The following is a 20,486-nucleotide window of genomic DNA, read 5'->3' on the forward strand; positions in this document are numbered from 1 at the left end:
TTCTAAACATTAAGCTACACAGTAGAGCACCTTATATACATAATGCCACACATTAGTAGTGCCTTTCTATACATAATACCACACAGTAATGCCCCTTACACATATGACACACATTATTAATGTCCTTATAAACATAATACGCCTTACACATTATGCCAACCTTTATTAATGCATTTATACACATGACACACATAATGCCTCTTACACATATGCCGAACACTATTGCACAACAAACCAACCCACACACAGCACTCACATGGCTGCTAACACTGTGACCTCTTCCTCTGCTTAGATACAGATGTGTCCTCATACATCTTGCCTCAATATGTCATGCAGCTCCCGTCCAGCTCTGCTAACGTTGGGCGCCTTATTTTGCAGAAAATTTATCTAATTTTCAATACTATGGGACTAGAACGTACAAGCAGCTTCTACTGATTAAAATGATATGTAGCATGCCTATATTCTGTGTGCCACTGTGACTGTATCTGCATACGAAATGCTACGTTACAGTGATTTCCAGGAATACACTGTAATGTGTATTGCAGATACAGCCACAGTCACACACAGAATATAGGCATGCTGCATATCATGCTAATCAGCAGAATCTGCTTGTGCTCCATGGCATTCCAAATGCCCTAGACATTTGCCTAGTTTGCCTGTGCCTAGGGCCGGCTCTGCCAGCTGTTACTGCTTTTCTGTGGGCTCAAAAAAGGCTGGAAATGTCCTGGTATTGTCCACGCTCACAGATTTGGACATACTACCCTGGCTGAGTCCTACTGTATGAAGTAACCAGATTACAGTAGCATACCTGATTAAACATATTTCTCTAACGTCCTAAGTTGATGCTGGGGACTCCGTAAGGACCATGGGGAATAGCGGCTCCGCAGGAGACTGGGCACAAAAGTAAAGCTTTAGAACTACCTGGTGTGCACTGGCTCCTCCCCCTATGACCCTCCTCCAAGCCTCAGTTAGTTTTTTGTGCCCGAACGAGAAGGGTGCACACTAGGTGGCTCTCTTGAGCTGCTTAGTGAAAAGTTTAGTTTTAGGTTTTTTATTTTCAGTGAGACCTGCTGGCAACAGGCTCACTGCATCGAGGGACTAAGGGGAGAAGAAGCGAACTCACCTGCGTGCAGAGTGGATTGGGCTTCTTAGGCTACTGGACATTAGCTCCAGAGGGACGATCACAGGCCCAGCCATGGATGGGTACCAGAGCCGCGCCGCCGGCCCCCTTACAGAGCCAGAAGACAGAAGAGGTCCGGAAAATCGGCGGCAGAAGACGTCCTGTCTTCAACAAGGTAGCGCACAGCACTGCAGCTGTGCGCCATTGCTCTCAGCACACTTCACACTCCGGTCACTGAGGGTGCAGGGCGCTGGGGGGGGCGCCCTGAGACGCAATAAAAACACCTTGGATGGCAAAAAATGCATCACATATAGTTCCTGGGCTATATGGATGAATTTAACCCCTGCCAGAATACATAGAAAAACGGGAGATAAGGCCGCCGATAAGGGGGCGGAGCCTATCTCCTCAGCACACTGGCGCCATTTTCCCTCACAGCTCCGTTGGAGGGAAGCTCCCTGGCTCTCCCCTGCAGTCACTACACTACAGAAAGGGTTAAAAAAAAGAGAAGGGGGGCACTAATTACGCGCAGTATTAAAGATACAGCAGCTATAAGGGGAAAAACACTTATATAAGGTTATCCCTGTATATATATAGCGCTCTGGTGTGTGCTGGCAAACTCTCCCTCTGTCTCCCCAAAGGGCTAGTGGGGTCCTGTCCTCTATCAGAGCATTCCCTGTGTGTGTGCTGTATGTCGGTACGTTTGTGTCGACATGTATGAGGAGAAAAATGATGTGGAGACGGAGCAGATTGCCTGTAATAGTGATGTCACCCCCTAGGGGGTCGACACCTGAGTGGATAAACTGTTGGAAGGAATTACGTAACAGTGTCAGCTCTGTATAAAAGACAGTGGTTGACATGAGACAGCCGGCTACTCAGCTTGTGCCTGTCCAGACGTCTCATAGGCCGTCAGGGGCTCTAAAGCGCCCGTTACCTCAGATGGCAGATATAGACGCCGACACGGATACTGACTCCAGTGTCGACGGTGAAGAGACAAATGTGACTTCCAGTAGGGCCACACGTTACATGATTGAGGCAATGAAAAATGTTTTACACATTTCTGATAATACGAGTACCACCAAAAAGGGGTATTATGTTCGGTGAGGAGAAACTACCTGTAGTTTTCCTGAATCTGAGAAATTAAATAAGGTGTGTGATGATGCGTGGTTTTCCCCCGATAACAACTGATAATTTCTAAAATGTTATTGGCATTATATCCTTTCCCGCCAGAGGTTAGGGTGCGTTGGGAAACACCCCCTAGGGTGGATAAAGCGCTCACACGCTTGTAAGAACAAGGGCTCTACCCTCTCCTGAGATGGCCGCCCTTAAGGATCCTGCTGATAGAAAGCAGGAGGGCATCCTAAAAGGTATTCACACACATACTGGTGTTATACTGCGACCAGCAATCGCCTCAGCCTGGATGTGCAGTGCTGGGTTGGCGTGGTCGGATTCCCTGACTGAAAATATTGATACCCTAGATAGGGACAGTATATTATTGCCTATAGAGCATTTAAAAGATGCATTTCTATATATGCGTGATGCACAGCGGAATATTTGCCGACTGGCATCAAGTCTAAGTGCGTTGTCCATTTCTACCAGTAGAGGGTTATGGACACGACAGTGGTCAGGTGATGCGGATTCCAAACGGCATTTGGAAGTATTGCCTTATTAAGGGGAGGAGTTATTTGGGGTCGGTCTTTCAGACCTGGTGGCCACGGCAACAGCTGGGAAATCCACGTTTGTACCCCAGGTCGCCTCTCAACATGAGAAGACGCCGTATTATCAGGCGCAGTCTTTTCGTGGGCAAGCGGGCAAAAGGTTCCTCATTTCTGCCCCGTGACAGAGGGAGAGGAAAAAGGCTGCAGAAATCAGCCAGTTCCCAGGAACAGAAACCCTCTCCCGCCTCTGCCAAGCCCTCAGTATGACGCTGGGGCTTTACAAGCAGAATCAGGCACGGTGGGGGCCCGTCTCAATGAATTTCAGCGCGCAGTGGGCTCACTCGCAAGTAGACTCCTGGATCCTTCAGGTGATATCTCAGGGGTACAAATTGGAATTCGAGACGTCTCCCCCTCGCCGTTTCCTAAAGTCGGCTTTACCGATGTCTCCTTCTGACAGGGAGACAGTTTTGGAAGCAATTCACAAGCTGTATTCCCAGCAGGTGATAATCAAGGTACCCCTCCTGCAACAGGGAACGGGGTATTATTCCACACTGTTGTGGTACCGAAGCCGGACGGCTCGGTGAGACCGATTCTAAATCTAAAATCTTTGAACACTTACATACAGAGGTTCAAATTCAAGATTGAGTCACTCAGAGCAGTGATTGCGAACCTGGAAGAAGAGGACTACATGATGTCTCGGTACATCAAGGATGCTTACCTTCATGTCCCAATTTACCCTTCTCACCAAGGGTACCTCAGGTTTATGGTACAGAACTGTCACTATCAGTTTCAGACGCTGCCGTATGGATGGTCCACGGCACCCCGGGTCTTTACCAAGGTAATGGCCGAAATGATGATACTCCTTCGAAGGAAGGGAATTTTAGTTATCCCTTACTTGGACGATTCCCTGATAAGGGTAAGATCCAGGGAACAGTTGGAGGTCGGTGTAGCACTATCTCAGGTAGTGTTGCGGCAGCACGATTGGATTCTCAATATTCCAAAATCGCAGCTGATTCCGACGACTCGTCTTCTGTTCTTAGGGATGATCCTGGACACAGTTCAGAAAAAGGTGTTTCTCCCGGAGGAGAAAGTCAGGGAGTTATCCGAGCTAGTCGGGAACCTCCTATAACCGAGCCAAGTCTCAGTACATCAATGAGATGGTTCTGGAAAAAATGGTGGCTTCCTATGAAGCAATCCCATGCGGCAGATTCCACGCAAGAACTTTCCAGTGGGACCTGCTGAACAAATGGTCTGGGTCGCATCTTCAGATGCATCAGCGGATAACCCTGTCACCAAGCACAAGGATGTCTCTCCTGTGGTAGTTGCAGAGTGCTCATCTTCTAGAGGGCCGCACATTCAGGACTGGGTCCTGGTGACCACGGATGCCAGCCTGCGAGGCTGGGGAGCAGTCACACAGGGAAGGAATTTCCAGAGCTTATGGTCAAGCCTGGAGACATCACTTCACATAAATATCCTGAAGCTAAGGGCCATTTACAATGCTCTAAGCTCAGCAAGACCTCTGCTTCAAGGTCACCCGGAGTTGATCCATTCGGACAACATCACGGCAGTCACCCACGTAAACAGACAGGGTGACACAAGAAGCAGAAGGGCAATGGCAGAAGCTGCAAGGATTCTTCGCTGGGCGGAAAATCATGTGATAGCACTGTCAGCAGTATTCATTCCGGGAGTGGACAACTGGGAAGCAGACTTCCTCAGCAGACACGACCTCCACCCGGGAGAGTGGGGACTTCACCCAGAAGTCTTCCACATGTTTATAAAACTCGACAAGTATTGCGCCAGGTCAAGGGACCCTCAGGCAATAGCTGTAGACGCTCTGGTAACACAGTGGGTGTACCAGTCAGTGTATGTGTTCCCTCCTCTGCCTCTCATAACCAGGTACTGAGAATTATAAGATGGAGAGGAGTAAGCACTATATTCGTGGCTCCGGATTGGCCAAGAAGGACTTGGTAACCGGAACTTCAAGAGATGCTCACGGAGAATCAGTGGCCTCTACCTCTAAGAAGGGACCTGCTCCAGCAAGGACCCTGTCTGTTCCAAGACTTACCGCGGCTGCGTTTAACGGCAGGGCGGTTGAACGCCGGATCCTGAAGGAAAAAGGCATTCCGGATGAAGTCATCCCTATCCTGATAAAAGCCAGGAAAGATATAACCGCAAAACATTATCACCGCATTTGGCGAAAATATGTTGCATGGTGCGAGGCCAGTAAGGCCCCGACGGAGGAATTTTCAACTAGGTCGATTCCTACATTTCCTGCAAACAGGAGTGTCTATGGGCCTGAAATGGGGGTCTATTAAGGTTCAAATTTCGGCCCTGTCACTTTTCTTCCAAAAAGAACTAGCTTCAGTCCCTGAAGTTCAGACGTTTGTGAAAGGGGTACTGTATATACAGCCTCCTTTTGTGCCTCCAGTGGCACCTTGGGATCTAAATGTAGTTTTTGGGTTCCAAAAGTCACATTGGTTTGAACCACTTAAATATGTGGAGTTAAAATATCTCACATGGAAAGTGGTCATGCTGTTGGCCCTGGCCTGGGCCAGGTGCGTGTCAGAATTGGCGGCTTTATCCTGTAAAAGCCCTCATCTGATTTTCCATTCGGACAGGGCGGAATTGAGGACTTGTCCTCAGTTTCTCCCTAAGGTGGTTTTCAGCGTTTCACCTGAATCAACCTATTGTGGTGCCTACGGCTATTAGGGACTTGGAGGACTCCAAGTTGCTAGACGTTGTCAGAGCCCTGGAAATATAGGTTTCCAGGACGGCTGGAGTCAGAGAATCTGACTCGTTGTTTATTCTGTATGCACCCAACAAGCTGGGTGCTCCTGCTTCTAAGCAGACTATTGCTCGTTGGATTTGTAGTACAATTCAGCTTGCACATTCTGTGGCAGGCCTGCCACAGCCAAAATCTGTAAAAGCCCATTCCACAAGGAAGGTGGGCTCATCTTGGACGGCTGCCCGAGGGGTCTCGGCTTTACAACTTTGCCGAGCAGCTACTTGGTCAGGAGCAAATACGTTTGTAAAATTCTACAAATTTGATACCCTGGCTGAGGAGGACCGGGAGTTCTCTCATTTGGTGCTGCAGAGTCATCCGCACTCTCCCGCCCGTTTGGGAGCTTTGGTATAATCCCCATGGTCCTTACGGAGTCCCCAGCATCCACTTAGGACGTTAGAGAAAATAAGAATTTACTTACCGATAATTCTATTTCTCGTAGTCCGTAGTGGATGCTGGGCGCCCATCCCAAGTGCGGATTGTCTGCAATACTGGTACATAGTTATTGTTACCAAAAAATCGGGTTATTGCTGTAGTGAGCCATCTTTTCTAGAGGCTCCTCTGTTATCATGCTGTTAACTGGGTTTAGATCACAAGTTATATGGTGTGATTGGTGTGGCTGGTATGAGTCTTACCCGGGATTCAAAATCCTTCCTTATTGTGTACGCTCGTCCGGGCACAGTATCCTAACTGAGGCTTGGAGGAGGGTCATAGGGGGAGGAGCCAGTGCACACCAGGTAGTTCTAAAGTTTTTTTTAAACTTTTGTGCCCAGTCTCCTGCGGAGCCGCTATTCCCCATGGTCCTACGGAGTCCCCAGCATCCACTACGGACTACGAGAAATAGAATTATCGGTAAGTAAATTCTTATTTTAAAAGACTTTCCATGTAAAACCGTACAGTATATGTCAATGGTCATAAAGTACCAGGATGTGTATTGCACTAAACATCTCCTCGTTAGGACAGATGTGTTTGGGAGGTAGCAGAGGGCACTAAAGACGGGGTTTTCGCCCCCACCTCTCTGGCCCTCCACATCTTGTCAGCACTGCCCCCACTTGTCATCCTGTCCAGCCCCACTATGGTCTACACAGTGCAAGTTCAGCAGTGTGCTCAGGTAGGGAGGGAAGGGCGAGTGCAAATTAGATTGGGTATATCAAATTGAAACCAATAGTGTATATCAGATTTATACTTATGATTTAATAATGTCTGGGTACTGATTATAGCTTCACATAACTGAGCAACTATTTTATTACGTTTTCTTGCAGTGGAATATGAAAGCTTAACCAATCTTAAAATACACACAGAAAAATAAAATTGATCTGGTTACATGCAAGAATTGCAGCAGCCTCTGTACTAATAACACAATGGAGCAGGACTCAGGAGGACTCTGTGTGTGTGTGTCTTTCTCCAGTCCCAAATGCTCTCATCAGATAACAGGTTACGCAAAGCCTGCTGTGTATGGGGGCGAGGGGAGATAAGCTGGGATCCCTGTGTCACTTACAGCCCCCTTTATCTCTCCTCTGGTCAGGAAGCACTGCGCCATCCTGCTCACTTTCTAGCTGCCAGGTTCTTGGTTCTGCTTCTACACAAGAGGGATAGCTGGTTATGTCAGTGAGGTCCAGTGAGGGAGAGGGGGACCAGTGGTACAGTGTCACGTGTGCCCCCGTCCCCCTTAATACAGCTCTGTGTCTATGACTGTAGAGAAAACCATCAATTTTGGTTGTCTAATATAATTCATGATGCCCTTGCAACTAGCATCCATCAAAAACATAAAAATTCTTAACTCACAGATTAGCAATGGTGTAAAAACATAGACTCAACAAGATGACAACATAACACACTTCTTGTGTTTTACACTTTTAAAAATTAAAACAGTTTAAGGCATAACAAGATGTCAAAAGGCTTATGAGAATGGGATAAAAATCTGTCCTCTCTCCAGACAGTCAGTAAGCTGATGTACCTGAAGAAATTCCCCATGTGTCCCAAGGGGATTTAGTCAGCATCCCTGTGTTCGGGATGCCGGCAGACGGAATACCGACACTAGAATTCCAAGACTGGTCAGAAGACCGAAGCCGGGATTCCGACATTGGTCACAATGCCGGGGACGGAATCCCGACTGTTGACATCCTGAAGGATTAGGCTGCAGGAGGGAGGGTTAGAGAGGTTAGGTTTAGGATAGGGTTAGGCTGTGAGGAGGGAGGGTTAGGGTTAGGCACTAAAAAGGGAATGTTAGGGTTAGGCTGCAGGAGGGAGGGTTAGAGAGGTTAGGTTTAGGATAGGGTTAGGCTGCGAGGAGGGAGGGTTAGGGGTAGGCACTAAAAAGGGAATGTTAGGGTTAGGCTGCAGGAGGGAGGGTTAGAGAGGTTAGGTTTAGGATAGGGTTAGGCTGCGAGGAGGGAGGGTTAGGGTTAGGCACTAAAAAGGGAATGTTAGAGTTTGGCTGCGAGGAGGGAGGGTTTGGCACTACAAAGGGACAGTTAGGGTTAGGCACTAAGTGGGGAGGGTTAGAGTTACGATACGGGAGGGGGGGTTAGGCTGCGGGTAGGGAGGGTTAGGGGATTAGAGGGGGAGGGTTACTATTCTTACCTAGGTGTCGGGATTCTGATCGTTGGGATGCCACTGACGGTCTTCTGACTGCCGGCATCCCAAGCGATGGGATCCCGATACCATCACGTCCCATGCAGAGGTGTAGCTAGACGCCATGGTGCCCGGAGCAAGGGTATGTTTTGGCGCCCTCCTCCCCTGTACTGAATTGGGGGCGTAGCCAACATGTAGAGGCATGTTACATTTAAAAAGAAACAATATTTAAAAATCCTAAATTGAGGACAGGGCCAATTCTAGACATTGTGGAGCTCAGGGCGAAAGTTTCCTTTGGGTGCCCCCATGTTTAAAATAGGGTCAGTGCATGCTGAAGGCTTAAAACAACAGTATAGGGGTATGGCTTCATTAGGAATGTGTTTGGCCACAGAACAGTACCAGTTCATATTACACCACACAGTAGTATCCGTTATTAATGTTATGCCACACATTAGAGCCCCTTATACACATTACGCCACACAGTAGAGCCCCTTATACACATTACACTAAGGTTGAGCCCCTTATACACATTACACCATGGTAGAGCCGCTATGGAAGTAGCTGTATTTAACTATTTACTTGTTTAATTCAAATAAATAAAAAACACTATATATAAGTCCCAACTGACCTGACCTTACAACCCCCCCAATTCCTCAATGAAAATAAAGCCCAAAATTTGATCCCCCACAGACCTGAAACCCCCCAAACTCCCAATGAAAATAATGCACCAAAACTGCCCCCCCCCCCACCCCCCGACTTCATAAGGCACCAAAGCCTCAATGAAAATATACCCTAGAACTGCCATCCCAGACCTGACAATCTCTCTATGCTTCAATGAAAATAATGTCCCAGAATTGCCTGAGGAGCAGAGAGAGGTGTTGCAGCATCAATGTAGAGAGAAGTACTGAAGCACCTGGGGCAGAGAGAGGCAGAAAGCCTCTCTCTGAAGCAGCCGGGGCAGAAAGAGTTGCTGCTGTTGCAGCAGCTGCAGAGAGAGGTGCTGCAGCAGCTGGGACAGAGAGTGGTTCTGCAGAAGCTGGGGCAGAGAATGGTGCTGCAGCAGCTAGGACAGAGAGAGGTGCTGCGGCATCTGAAGTAGAGACATGTGCTGCAGCTTTCAGGAAAGAGAGGTGCTGCAGCAGCTGAGGCAGATAGTGGTGTTGCAGGACAAAAGTAACCCTGCCGCACAGTATCCGAGTCCAAGTCAGTGTGTGCCACATCTACTTCTCTTGCTCTGCAGCTGCCAGTATAGTGGCTCGCAGGAAGGGAAGAAGGTGGTGACTGGCAGTGCACCCTTTAACTTTTTTGGCACCCGGAGCTCGCGCTCCACTGGAGCCACCCTCGCTACACCTCTGGTCCTATGGTAAACAGGTGGTATAATGTGAGGCTATTTTATAGTAGTGTTAAATGCTTCTCATAAATATTTGCTGCTTTGGGTACTCTTCAGTGTTGGTCACAAAATGGGCAATGTTTTGCGTTCCAACATATGGCACAAAAATAGAGATCAAGTTAGTGCCAGTAGCATATGTACATGTTACTATTAAAACCAATCCTAAAAAGTTTTTTAAACACATAAATGGTAAAAGGTTAAAAAAGGAGAATATAGGGCCTTTAAAAGATGAATTTGGAGAATTGATAAATGATGACGAAATAAAAGAGGAAATAGTGAACAAATTTTTTTCCACCAATATTCACCAGAGAAGAACTGATGGTGGGAGTAGAGCATAACAATTGTGACAGTAAGGATTCATGGTTTGATACTTGTTTAAGTGAAGAAGTAGTCCGGGAGAGACTAAACAAATTTAAGATTAATAAATCACCTGGTTCTGATTGACTTCATCCGAGGGTTCTTATGGAGCTTAGTTCACAACTAGCATGACCTCTTTACTTGATTTTCAATAGTTCAATTAGATCAGGCATATAGGCGTATAGCTGAGGTAGGATAGGCGTATAGCTGAGGTAGTGCCATTATTTAAAAAGGATAGGCGTATAGCTGAGGTAGTGCCATTATTTAAAAGGGATCCAAAAATCTTCCGGGTAACTACAGACCGGTTAGCGCAGTAAAGAAGGCAAGTAAGGTGCTAGCGTGCATAAAACGAGGAATTGAGACAAGGGACTCGGATGTAATCCTGCTGCTGTATAAAGCATTGGTACGTCCGCACCTGGAATATTTTGTTCAGTTTTGGGCACCACTGTATAAAAAAGATATCGGTGAACTCGAAAGAGTTCAAAGGCAAGCCACTAAATTGATTAGAGGCCTAGAGGGACTGGATTACGAGGAAAGGCTTACTAGGTTGAATATGTATATGCTAGAAAAGAGGCGCCTAAGAGGAGATATTATTAATATCTTCAGATATGTAAAGGGACATCACAAAGAGTTATCAGAGGAATTATTTATTAAAAGAACACAGTTTAGAACACGTGGGCATTCGCTGTGGCTGGAGGAGAGAAAGTTCTGAACGCAACGGGGGAAAGGGTTCTTCACTGTTAGGGCAATAAGGATTTGGAATTCCCTGCCAGGGAAGGTGGTAATGGCGGACTCTGTAAATGTGTTTAAAAAAGGAATAGATACATTTCTGACTGAAAATGATATCCAAGGTTATAATATTTAAAATATCTACATGGTTAATCCGGGGGTAACATGAGTTATAGTAGCTAACTAGTCATAAAACATTATTCAGAGGGTATGTTGAATCATCACAACTTAATACAGGTTGAACACGATGGGCAATTTGCCTCTATTCAACCTCAATTATTATGTACTACTATGTTACCATGTTACTATGTTACCCAGTTTACATCAGGCGTATGTCATATACATGCCCAGGCATATGTCATATACTGTACACACCCATTTTTATAATACTTTTATTTGCTTGCACTAATAAAATTTAAAAAAACTTTTTTAATACAACAGAAACAATTCTTTGGGGCACATTTAGTATTTATCGGATTTGGACTAGATACAAGGGCCTATATTTACTAATAATCCGAGTTTGACCAATTTGTGTTTTTTTTTCTAAGTCCCAACACGGGAATTCACTAAGCACAAATCTCGGCAGTGTTTGGGCTATTCGTAATGGTTTTAACGGCAAAGTTCAAAAATACGAATGAATAGACCATCGGTCAAACGCGGCTGTTATTTCATACAACACGGGTATTCACTATTCATTCGTATTTGGGTGTTAGTCTCTGAGTGCTCAATTGCGGTCGTATTTTTTTGCGATTCGTTAAAAAAAGCGGCAAAAAACCTGCTTTTTTCAGGCGTGTTTACATGTGTTGCAACTAACAAATCACTCACACCTGAATTAGGATGCCTATAAAAGGATCTTAGGCCCATTTCAATCCACCTACACTCAGAAATGGCAGCAGGACTGTGGGCCAGTGATATTTTGTGTGCTGTGGGATTCCTCAGACTCAGGCATCAGCCTGTAAGTAACCAGGGCCAAGAAACTGAACATGGTCAGCAGGTTGTACAGGTTCCGCGGAGGCTGCGCAGGCCTCGTTTTTTAGGGAGCGTTTAAACTTGAACGCATTGTCCGATGATACGGTCATACAGATGTTCCGTCTAAATCGTAACAACAGTTTCCGTCTGTATGACCTTGTCAAACTGGGCCTAGACCCTGAGACAGCATGCTCTCGCTCTGTCTCAGGCCTGCACAAACTCCTGGCTGTGTTGCACTTTATGGCTACTGGCAGCTTTCAGGCTGTGTCTGGGGATGTCATAGGAATCTCACAGCCCTCATTTTCAAGAATATTAACACAGGTGATGTATACCTAACTAACTGGTTTTAATTACTCGGTGGCCAGTTCTGTCCTAAAATCTCAGGTTTAATTTTCTTTCAAATATACACACAGGTGTTGGCTGTTTTGCAGCCCCACATCGATGCCTCAATCTGCTTCCCTACCCAGGAGTCTCAGTGGCATGCCGTCAGGGTAGATTTCTATGAGCTGGCTGGCATGCCCAATGTGCTGGGAGCCATAGATTGCACACACATTCAGCTGAGACCATCTAGGGGCAGGCAGCACATCTATACTAATCGTCATCTAGAGCACTCCACAAATGTGCAGGTGGTTTGTGATGCAAATCTCAAAATAATGAGTGTTGCTGCTGGTTACCCTGGGGGCTGCCATGACTCCTTCATCCTCAGTCAGTCATCCCTCTTTGATAAGTTTGAGGACGGACAAATGCCAGATGGATGGCTGCTGGGTATGTAATTTTATATGTGTAGGCCTGTGTCTACTTTGTCCAAATACAGGGGCAGATGTATTAACCTGGAGAAGGCATAGGGAAGTGATAAACCAGTGATATGTGCAAGGTGATAAAGGCACCAGCCAATCAGCTCCAATATGTAAATTATCATTTAGGAACAGATTGTCCGCTGCCTTTATTACCTTGCACATATCACTGGTTTATCACTTCCTTATGCCTTGTCCAGGTTAATACATCTGCCCCACAGTGTGTTACTTATGTGTTGCTGTATCTTAACATGAATCACGTTACTATATCTGTCTTTTAGGTGATGGAGGATATGGCTGTTTCTCTTGACTTCTAACTCCATTGTCCCGACCTAATACCCCTGCTGAACACAATTACAATCATGCACATAAGTCCACGCGGAATGTGATAGAAAGATGTTTTGGTGTGCTGAAATCTAGGTTTTGGTGTCTGGATAAGTCTGGTGGCCTTTTGTTGTATAGTCCCTTGAAGGTGACTCAAATTGTGTTCTGCTGCTGCTTTCTTCATAACATTTGTTTGCAACAACATCTGCCACATGTTGAGGAGGAGGAGGATGAAGAATGCAGCCAGCAAGCAGAGGAATTAGAGACATCTGGTGATACTTGGAGTACAGATGTAGGGAGGCAGGTTAGGCAAGACCTCATAAATCGTTATTTTTAAGGTAAGTTTTGTTTGCTTCTTTCATTTGTTGTGTAAGCCTAAATATATGTTGCCCCATTTTTCATTTAAAAACCATTACTCAGAATGTGTCTGTCTCCTTGAGACATACAAACATACCCTCGCTTTATGCAAAACAAATGTAGCATGTGTCTTGTGTTTATTTTAAAACTCAAAACAACAGATTATTAGTGGCATGCATGAAGTCTGGATAAGTGTTGTTAAACTTGCACAGATAATTTATTACAAGCACACATAATCCACATAGTAATTTATTTAGTATTTTACTTTATGATTGTGTGTAACGTCCTAATGCACAGGTTCTCAAACTCGGCCCTCAGGACCCCACACAGTGCATGTTTTGCATGTAACCCAGTAGAAGCACAGATGTATGAATTACTCACAGACACATTTTTAAAGGTTCACAGGTGGAGCTAATTATGTCACTTGTGATTCTGTGAGGAGACCTGCAAAACATGCACTGTGTGGGGTCCTGAGGACCGAGTTTGAGAACCTGTGTCCTAATTAAACACTCTTCCACATATAATATGTTAGCCTTGAGGAATACATGTGTCCCTATGTGTGATGCTCCATCATATTTAAGGGACACAAACTTAGTATCATCCAAAATAATTTATTTCGTAATGTTTGCTGCAGTAAACTTGCTGATTTGTAAGTCAATACACAGTTTGCCACATATATCCATTATTATACACATTATTTGTGCTTATTAAAAAAAACAATTTATTTGTTTCTGCATCATGTGTAAGAAACTGATTACTCATTTTTAACACACACAAACATGGCCCAACAATAATGACATTCATTTTGGCACTGAATTATCTAAATTCGATCACAACATATTAGGACCTTTTTAGCCAACTCAATTGTGTTATTCGTGTAATGTTGTATAGAGAAGAAAGGTAAAAGAGTTAACAATCACATTGTAATTTGTATTGGTCATGGATGAATCTGCATGGCTGCCAATTAGTCTGCCTGCAGAATATAAGAATGATTGGAATCTAGAAAGAGTAATGATTAGAAAAAAATCACGTGGTCTTGTTACTGCATGCTAACATCAATGTGCAGATCAAATAACTTTGTCCTCCTCCTAAAAAATTCAAAGATGTGAAAGAATAAATGTGTTGGCCAAAATCCTGTTGTTGTTTGTAACACCTATAATTAATGATGTTAAAAAAATTGTCAAGGTGGTAAGTGTAATAGATATTGTGACAAACCTACACTTATTAAATGTGTTTATTTACTTCTCTATACAGAGATCGGTGTATCTATTTTTTTTTTTTTGTGGTTGGCTGCTTGGACTGGCCTTTGCCTTTACCACTGTCGTGTTGGCGTGCTCTGGTGGAGCGCCTTGGTGGTGAGGACACTGGCGAGAGAATCGGAGTAGTCGTACCAGAACTGCTGCTTGGTTGCTGATGGTGCTGGGATCTGAGTGTTTCATTGAGGTTAGTGAGGGTGGCATTAAGTTCACGTGTTGCAGCATTTTGATTCTCTAAAATTCTTGTGATAGATTCATTGATCATTTGATTGTTTTCTAAGATGTTGATGTAGCTTTGCTGTTGTCTGTGCTGTTCTTCAATTATGCGTTGTAAGTTGCCCATGACATGTGTAATGTCTGCACGCATGATTTCCATGGTATTGGCAATTCTGGTGGTTGGTTCATTTTTGCGACTGATATTTCTGCTGATTCTTCTGAGGTGAGCTGGTAGGTTTGCAAAAATTTGGGTCTGCCTACGCAGGCAATCTTGATTAGTGGCCTGCTGTGTAGCCCAACTGTCCCAAAACACTTGATCAGGGCCTTGTGCTACTGGTGTTGTTGGGCTGTGTTGTGGTGGTGGAGTGATTTGCTGTGGTGGTGTACTCACAGGTGCTGGGTGGCTGATTCCTTGGATTAATGGCTGCATTTGTAACATGATTGTCTCATCCATGTCACTGTGTTGCTGCTGTTGCATCTGGATGCTGGTACCAGTACTAGAATCTGGAATTAGAACCATTTTGGCATAAGTTTGACATATGTTTTAAAAATTTAAGCAAACCAATAAACATGGAACACATATATTTAAATGGTGCATTCAGATATCCAGCATAGCAACATCATCACTCAGAACTACAAAACAGACATATTCCTGTTTGTGGCAAATGTGTCTGGTTACTTCATTATTAAAACAAGCACATGAGTTGTATGGTAGATCAGACATACTCCACCATAAAAACACACTTAAAATCTTAATTTTTGGCCTTATAGTGTTTAAATATTAAACGGCCATAAATGTGCCAAAAAAAACGACTGGCATCGACATCGGAAAACACGAAAACCATAAACTCGACTGCTTAGTAACTTGGCGTATATAGGGGGTAATTCCAAGTTGATCGCAGCAGGAAATTTTTTAGCAGTTGGCCAAAACCATGTGCACTGCAGGGGGGGCAGATATAACATTTGCAGAGAGAGTTAGATTTGGGTGGGTTATTTTGTTTCTGTGCAGGGTAAATACTGGCTGCTTTATTTTTACACTGCAATTTAGATTGCAGATTGAACACATCACACCCAAATCTAACTCACTCTGCACATGTTATATCTGCCCCCCCTGCAGTGCACATGGTTTTGCCCAACTGCTAAAAAATTTCCTGCTGCGATCAACTTGGAATTACCCCCATAGTTTCAAAAAGTTGCATGAAAATGCACCCGATGCAAAACGAGTTTAAACACTACATAAACCGACTCAAACACGAATATTAGTAAATATAGGCCAAGGAGTTTATTACTGTCGCTATTCACGGCAATAACAAATTCTTTGCTGCCCGGATGTATTACAAACATACCTGCCTACCTGACCCTCTCCATGAGGGAGAAAATGCTCTGTTCCTGGACTTTCCTGGTAATGTATGATCGCCATCACCTGTGGTGAGCTAGTTAATTGATAAGAAAGGTGTTTCACCACAGGTGATGGTGATCATACATTACCAGGAAAGTCCAGGAACAGAGCATTTTCTCCCTCATGGAGGGGGTCAGGTAGGCAAGTATGATTACAAAGCATGCAGAGACAGGGACTTCAGTAAAAGCTCATCCCTGCAGCGTGTAAAGTAGTGATCTAATCAGCAATCACTTTATTTTGTCCTGCAGTACCTCGGGCAGTCTACCATGTAGGTAACAGCAGGGGTGAATTTCCCATTAGGCACGTGAGGCAAATGCCTAGGTGTGGCACCTATTGTGGGGTGGCACTTGGATGCTTGTGTTGGTACTGTCAGACTGAAATGTACCAGTAACTGCAGAATTTTTCCACTGTACTATGGGGGTAATTCCAAGTTGATCGCAGCAGGATTTTTGTTAGCAGTTGGGCAAAACCATGTACACTGCAGGGGAGGCAGATTTAACATGTGCAGAGAGAGTTAGATTTGGGTGTGGTGTGTTCAATCTGCAATCTAATTTGCAGTGTAAAAATAAAGCAGCCAGTATTTACCCTGCACAGAAATAAAATAACCCACCCAAATCTAACTCTTTCTGCAAATGCTAACTAAATTCCTGAAAGATCAACTTGGAATTACCCCCTATATGCATTCTTGAATGCTGCCCCTGTATGCTGTCCTACTTAGGAAATATGTATACAAAATTAAAAATAAAAAAGTCATAAGGGGGGTACACAAGGAGAGATCCGTGCTTACATTCTAAGCAATCTGACCAGATTACTTAGAAATTAAGCACGGATCTTTCCGTGTGTATGCCCATAGTGATAGCGATGCGCGTCCCGCGCGTTGCCATCGCTGACTCTAGATTTGGCATACATGCATGCCAAATCTAGGTAGATCGCTCATTTCACCGCTGGGTGATATGAGCGCCCCCCCTCCCCTGTGTGCTGAGCGAGGGGAGAGATGTGTGCTAAGCGGTCTGTGCTAGATCGCTTAGCACACATCTCCCCCGTGTGTACGGGGCTATAGTTAGTGGTTTTTATTTATTATTCTATTAAATTGGCTATTATGTAATGAGGGCTTATAAGCAATCAATTACAATAATAAAACTGATGGTGGTGGTGTGTGTGCGTGGAGGGGGAGAGGGGGTTGGTCATTCTGTTATGCATATGGGCGCCCTCACCCCTAAATCCACCCCTGACCTACAGACTGTAATGGCTTATACCATCTTACGATGCTGCTGACTGTTTATCATTTCGGAGCTTGGTAAATCTCACAATATAGCAGCCCCCAGAAACCTATTGCGATCGGGAACAGAGAAACCACAGCAGATATTGGGGGATACTTACATTTTGTGTGGATATTTTGGGGGATTTCCTGCAAAAATAAATATGCCCGTCTGTCTCTAGTATAACATACACACACAAAAGCACAATATATATTGAGAAAAGAGAACAGCATCTATCAACCTTATTGGTGCATTCTAAGCAGCCAATTAAAAGCAGTTGGCTAGAGCAGGTGACCCTGAATACCTGCAAATAATATGGCTTATTTAGGCCTATAGGAATCTGGGGATCCATATGTAATCCCGGGACGGGATGTCGGTTGTCAGTGTCCAGACAGCAGCATGTCGCCCGCCAGAATGCCGGCAGCGGGGAGAGCAATACAAGTCCCCTTGCGGGCTCGCTGCGGGCTCAGTGGCTTGCTGCGCTCACCACAGGATCTATTCAAGCTCTATGGATGTCGTCGACACCCATGAGTGGGAATAGCCCCTGTGAGATGGTTTTCCGGCTGTCGGCATTGTCGGCTGTCGGGATTCCAGCATCAGTATCCTGACTGCTGGGAACCCAACAGCCGGCAAATTGATTGCCCCCCAGCATCTGTGTCCTGTCTGCATCCGCTCTCACTTAATGATATTCTAAAACTACAAATTTCAAAATGAAAGTTATCAGGAAATACTTCTCATTTTACTGTGTCATTTTACGTCATCCCTGCATTTTTTGTAATCCTCTTGAAATTTGTTAGTGAATAGCAGAATTTTTGGCTATTTTAGCACCTCTACGTTGTGAATATTTAACATCTCTGTGTCCCTTTTACGCTTTTTGTGTATCGATTATTCATTCTTGAACCTGAAGGCACAGAAGAGGGAGGAAAGGGGCATGTAAATGTAGGAAAGAGGGTTAATCTCCAGCACTGGAATGTAAACCCGCAAATAAAGTATTGTAGGGCTTATTTTGGGTTTACATTCCAGTACCAGAGATTAATCCTCTTTCCTAACATGAACACTTTGGGAAGTTCCACTTTTCCTGGATACAGGATTCACATTTACATTATGATTATCAGTTGCTGTCGGTCAGACTTTCTGCATGTAGGCCATATGCTGTACAGTAAATTGGTTAAAGAGGGTGATGGGAAGTGTTTCATTAAATCCCACATTTTGTCATAATGAATGTGATTTTAACATTATTATTTCTCTAACGTCCTAGTGGATGCTGGGGACTCCGAAAGGACCATGGGGAATAGCGGCTCTGCAGGAGACTGGGCACAAAAGTAAAAAGCTTTAGGACTAGCTGGTGTGCACTGGCTCCTCCCCCTATGACCCTCCTCCAAGCCTCAGTTAGATTTTTGTGCCCGAACGAGAAGGGTGCAGTCTAGGTGGCTCTCCTGAGCTGCTTGAAAAAAAGTTAATTTTAGGTTTTTTATTTTCAGTGAGACCTGCTGGCAACAGGCTCACTGCACCGAGGGACTAAGGGGAGAAGAAGCGAACTCACCTGCGTGCAGAGTGGATTGGGCTTCTTAGGCTACTGGACATTAGCTCCAGAGGGACGATCACAGGCCCAGCCATGGATGGGTCCCAGAGCCGCGCCGCCGGCCCCCTTACAGAGCCAGAAAACTGAAGAGGCGTCAGAAGACGTCCTGTCTTCAATAAGGTAACGCACAGCACCGCAGCTGTGCGCCATTGCTCTCAGCACACTTCACACTCCGGTCACTGAGGGTGCAGGGCGCTGGGGGGGGCGCCCTGAGACGCAATAAAAATACCTTTTTTGGCAAAAAATACATCACATATAGCTCCTGGGCTATATGGATGCATTTAACCCCTGCCAATTTTTCCATAAAAAAGCGGGAGAAAGGCCGTCGAGAAGGGGGCGGAGCCTATCTCCTCAGCACACTGGCGCCATTTTTTCCTCACAGCTCCGTTGGAGGAAGGCTCCCTGACTCTCCCCTGCAGTCCTGCACTACAGAAACAGGGTAAAACAAGAGAGGGGGGGCACTAATTTGGCAGATAAATATATACAGCAGCTATATCAGGGAAAAACACTTATATAAGGTTATCCCTATATATATATAGCGCTCTGGTGTGTGCTGGCAAACTCTCCCTCTGTCTCCCCAAAGGGCTAGTGGGGTCCTGTCCTCTATCAGAGCATTCCCTGTGTGTGTGCTGTGTGTCGGTACGTTGTGTCGACATGTATTAGGAGGAAAATGGTGTGGAGGCGGAGCAATTGCCTGTGTTAGTGATGTCACCCCCTAGGGAGTCGACACCTGACTGGATGGTCTTATGGAAAGAATTACGTGATAGTGTCAGCACTTTACAAAAGACTGTTGACGACATGAGACAGCCGGCAAATCAGTTAATACCTGTACAGGCGTCTCAAACACCGTCAGGGGCTATAAAACGCCCGTTACCTCAGGTCGATACAGACACTGACACGGACACTGACTCCAGTGTCGACGGTGAGGAAACAAACGTATTTTCCAGTAGGGCCACACGTTACATGATCACGGCAATGAAGGAGGTTTTGAACATTTCTGATACTACAAGTACCACAAAAAAGGGTATTATGTGGGGTGTGAAAAAACTACCCGTAGTTTTTCCTGAATCAGATGAATTAAATGAGGTGTGTGATGAAGCGTGGGTTTCCCCCGATAAAAAACTGCTAATTTCTAAAAAATTATTAGCATTATACCCTTTCCCGCCAGAGGTTAGGGCACGTTGGGAAACACCCCCTAGGGTAGATAAGGCGCTCACACGCTTATCAAAACAAGTGGCGTTACCGTCTCCTGATACGGCCGCCCTCAAGGAACCAGCTGATAGGAAGCTGGAAAATATCCTAAAAAGTATATACACACATACTGGTATTATACTGCGACCAGCAATCGCCTCAGCCTGGATGTGCAGTGCTGGGGTGGCTTGGTCGGATTCCCTGACTGAAAATATTGATACCCTGGACAGGGACAATATATTATTGACTATAGAGCATTTAAAGGATGCATTTCTATATATGCGTGATGCACAGAGGGATATTTGCACTCTGGCATCAAGAGTAAGTGCGATGTCCATTTCTGCCAGAAGAGGGTTATGGACGCGACAGTGGTCAGGTGATGCGGATTCCAAACGGCATATGGAAGTATTGCCGTATAAAGGGGAGGAGTTATTTGGGGTCGGTCTATCGGACCTGGTGGCCACGGCAACGGCTGGGAAATCCACCTTTTTACCCCAGGTCACCTCTCAGCAGAAAAAGATACCGTCTTTTC

At 45.2% G+C, this 20,486-nt stretch overlaps 2 long non-coding RNA genes across 3 annotated transcripts in view; one reads left to right on the forward strand and one right to left on the reverse strand.

The window, feature by feature from the left end:
• LOC134910301 (uncharacterized) overlaps positions 1-20,486 on the forward strand; it is a 320,048-nt gene that overhangs the window by 160,303 nt on the left and 139,259 nt on the right. The gene's annotated exons all lie outside the window — the stretch shown is intronic.
• The window catches only part of LOC134910300 (uncharacterized), a 252,730-nt gene continuing 245,754 nt past the window's right edge, over positions 13,511-20,486 (reverse strand). The window contains exon 4 of one of the 2 annotated variants that reach the window (XR_010176162.1): positions 13,511-15,027. This is a non-coding gene — a long non-coding RNA (uncharacterized LOC134910300). The remainder of the gene's footprint in view (positions 15,028-20,486) is intronic. The other variant, XR_010176163.1, reaches the window with a different exon arrangement.

This window comes from Pseudophryne corroboree, chromosome 4, assembly GCF_028390025.1.
Source record: "Pseudophryne corroboree isolate aPseCor3 chromosome 4, aPseCor3.hap2, whole genome shotgun sequence".
Classification (NCBI taxonomy): Eukaryota; Metazoa; Chordata; class Amphibia; order Anura; family Myobatrachidae; genus Pseudophryne; species Pseudophryne corroboree.